Raw genomic sequence first — 3,757 nt, forward strand, 5'->3', positions numbered from 1 at the left:
TGGAAATCTGCCTTCCCCTCTGCACCGCAGGGACTGGGCTGCAGCTATTGCCGCTCTCTTAACGCTCAGCTTTTTCAGCCTGTCAGTGGTAAAGCGCTTAGTTTAAACTGGCTGCTCTGTCTTGTCAGTTGAAGTAATCAAGTGGGTTTGTTTATAATGTAATGCCTGACAGCTGCCTGGCTTGTTGCTGCCAGAGCGTTTGCTCTTCATCCTTGGCAAGGACGGGCTATGGTTAATAGCAAGCTTCTGAGCTCTTAAAAGAAAAAAAAAAAAAACCAACCAACAAATAAATGCCTGTTTGAGGAGCAGAGTCTCTGATGAGCTGCAGACTCTAATGAATAATTGAAGAGGGGTCAGTTTACAGGACTTGCACACGAGGAATGCAGCGCTGGCCAGCAGCACTCAAACAGCCCTCACGCGTGGCGCGCCGACCCATCGAAACTGCTCTGGTTTCTTCTTTTCCATTTCCATCCCCCTTGTGGGGGGGATGAATAGAAACTGCCTCAAGCTTTGTCTCCCGAAAGCCTCTTTTATTAAAAAAAAAAAAAAAAAAATCTTTTCCTGCGTGCTGTACCTGGAGGAAACCTGTGTCATCCACCTCCCCATCAGAGTTAAAGGAGTTCTTGAGCCTGCAGCAAAGCGAGGAATCCTCCTGCCAGGCTTCTCCTGGCTCTCTGAGCTGGGGGGGCAGGGGGCACGGGATTGCCGAAGTCAAGCTCTTTGTGGACCCAGGAGGAAGCGTGAGCAAGACCAGAGCTCTGCCGGCACTTCCCCGGAGGGATGGAGGAGCTGTGGGCTCCTCTCTCTGGTTGAGGGAAAGGTAGATGCAGACCGGCCGCAGGGGATGAGGTGGTGGCACCTCCCTCTGTGCCAGGGACAGCAGCAGAGGGCTGGCACCGAAGAGGACCCCGAAGAGCTCAAACCAAAGAACTTATTCACATTTGATTTTTGAAGGGCTTGGGTCTCTGGAGCATGCCACCCCGGCAACTGGGAGCTTTGAGTCCCCTTGGCTGGGTTTGTTGGGGGGTCACCGGCTCCACGGCTGGCTCAGATGCCGATCCAGGACTCTCCCTGCACACGCAAGCAGTCTCTCTGAAGCTCCTGCAGCTTTACAAGTCTCAGCTTTATTTGAAAGCCGAAGCCTAGTTTTGACAGGAGCAGTAAATTCCTTCCATAGCTCCAGGTGAAGCTGCGATGACTTTTTCCCCCTGGTGCTCCCTGCCAGGGGCTGGGGGAGGCTGGGGACCACCCGGGGAGGATAGTCCCAGCTATCCTCTAAGGATTCCTGCCTTGCCTGGGGCTCTTCTCCTTCACCCTTAGGAAAAGCCTCTCGCTGCGTGCCTGGGGCTGCCTCCGCAGCGAGGGAGGCAGAGGCATTGCCTCCCAGAAACTCCAGCTGATCTCGTTGCAACGATGCTCTGAGGCAGAAAGGGTTTCCCAACTGCAGCGTGAAATCCAGGTCCTTCCCTTTCCAGTCCTGGAGTGCGCAGCCAGGAAACGTCAGTCCTTCGGATACTGAAAATGAGGGTGTTTATCCCTCATTTGTACTTGAAACCTTGGTCTTGGCCGAGCTTCTGGCGTGGCTCTGGGAATACCCAACAGACTGCAAACACAATCTTTCTGTGCTCCCGTAAGCACTCTGAGACATGGTGGTTTTGATTTCCTTGCCGTCGGAGAGGTGTATTTAACCGGACTCAGGCTGGCTTGCTTACAGATGGGGAATATGAGAGGGGGAGGCAATGGCTCTACACCCTCGTCGGGCCAGCCAGAGAGCACCGGGACTGGGGTCAGCAGTGGCCTTTGGGGCTTCCCCCTCCTTTAGTGCAGCAGCACCGGGAGGGGAGCCCCGGGCTCTCCGCATAGCATTTTTCATACCTTAGGGGAACGGGACAAAACATGTTATTCCCAGTGACTGTAATTCCCGTACTGTGATGTTTGGGAAGGGGATGGATAGTGATCTTCACGTTACGGTCCCGTCCCCGGCACGCAGGGCCTGTGTCACGGCTGAGCCGCGGAGGGGGTGGCCGCTGGCTGCATCAGTATTTTTTACAAGCGTTAAATGAAAAAATTGTGCTTTGCGATGGCAGGCGCTCATCCTGTACACTCTCGCTCTGGTGTTGGTAACACAGAGCTCAGGGTGTGTTTTGGAAGTGCTTTTTTTTTTAACACTGATAAAGTGTTAAAATGTGACGATCACTTTTCTCGCAATGTATCTCACACGTGTATCCTTCCCGGAGGGCGGGAGAGAGCTGGGTTATTCCACATACCAAAACCTGGTAGGTACCGAGCAAAGGCTTTACCAAGTCCTGAGACCACTTTTCATGTGTCTTGCAACAAGAAAACTCCCAGCAGCATGTGTGCTGTGGGAGGAGTATGGAATTCCTGCGTTCCTGCGATAGAGAATAGTTTCCACATCCCACGATAACTCCAAGGGCAGCAAACAAGTCTTGGTTCTCGCTGTGAAACCAGCATTATGTTTTATAATTCAGTTAGAAAGAGTTTTCATCTTCTGTACTGCAAGTAGCAAAACTGCAGTGTGCTTAGATGGAGGATAGTGCTTTAATGCTGGTTCCTAAGTGTAATATTCTTCATTTAGAAAAGCCTGGGATGGGGTCTTCTGGTTTTACCACCATCAAAGCACAAGTTGATCTGAATTTGCTGAGAGCGGATCTTTCCTCCTTGCTGGGAAATGTGTGTAGGGCTGCAGGAAGGGGAGGCGGTGTCCTTTGCACTTTCCAAATGGAGACTAATTTGTTCTGTAGAAGCTGCATAACTAAGTAGTTCCTTATCTCCTGGCAGTTAAAGGTGTTTTCCTCTTTGGCATCTCATTTCACTGGGTGCAAAGTCCTGCCAGCTGCGAGTGCTTCTCTCGCAGCTCCGCGGCAGGCTGCAGTGGCACAGGAGAGCTATCGGAAAGTCTCAGTGGGATTTGGGAAGAAGATGTTTTGCCTGAGCTTGTATCTTGAGCCCAAACTGCTCATTGTCAGCTGATCTTGGCCAGCTGTGGCTTGTAGTGCCTGGAAAGGGTGGAGAGATTTTATTTAAATTTTTTTTTTTTAAGAAACTTTCAGGATCTGGTGCCAAAATGCCCGTGGAGAGAGCCAGGAGCAGAGAGGAGATTGGGGAGGGCAAGCGGGATGCCTGTGCCTGAGGCTCCCTGCTCTCTCCATCCCACAAGGGACCTGAGCTCTCTGGCGTAAAGCAGATATTTTGGTGCTCCCTGGTCAAATGAGTCAGGTAACAACAGATCAAAAAGGATGTTGTGAAGCAGAAAGGTTTGCCTTGCCATGGGAGCTCTGCTGCATGAGGCCACCTTCTGCCTTCTCCCTTCTTGAACCTCAGGCTTTGCATGAGAAAACATATTATCCCTTTATCCGTTCCTAGATCCCCCCTATTTTAGGGGTGCTGAATCTTCCCACGGAAGTGTTTATAAAATGGGTGTTTCTGAAATGGGTCCTTGCTGCTCTTACCCTCCTGTTTCAGAACAGAAACACGTTTTAGACATTGAAGATGCTCCGAGTGCCACCTGCTGGAGTGTGCTCGAGGGGGAGCGGTGGCCGGGCAGCCAGCCTGGCAGGGTCCCTTGGGGCTCTCAGCCTCTTTGGGGTGACACAGCCTGTACTGTGGCTGCAGACACCGGTACTTGCCACTCTCAGCCTCTTTGGGGTGACACAGCCTGTCCCATGGCTGCAGACAACGGTAATTGTAACCACTGTACCACTGTGCTCTGTTATTGCTGCTTTCCTTATTGTCAGAG

Source organism: Fulmarus glacialis, unplaced genomic scaffold (genome assembly GCF_000690835.1).
Source record: "Fulmarus glacialis isolate BGI_N327 unplaced genomic scaffold, ASM69083v1 scaffold43285, whole genome shotgun sequence".
Taxonomy (NCBI): domain Eukaryota; kingdom Metazoa; phylum Chordata; class Aves; order Procellariiformes; family Procellariidae; genus Fulmarus; species Fulmarus glacialis.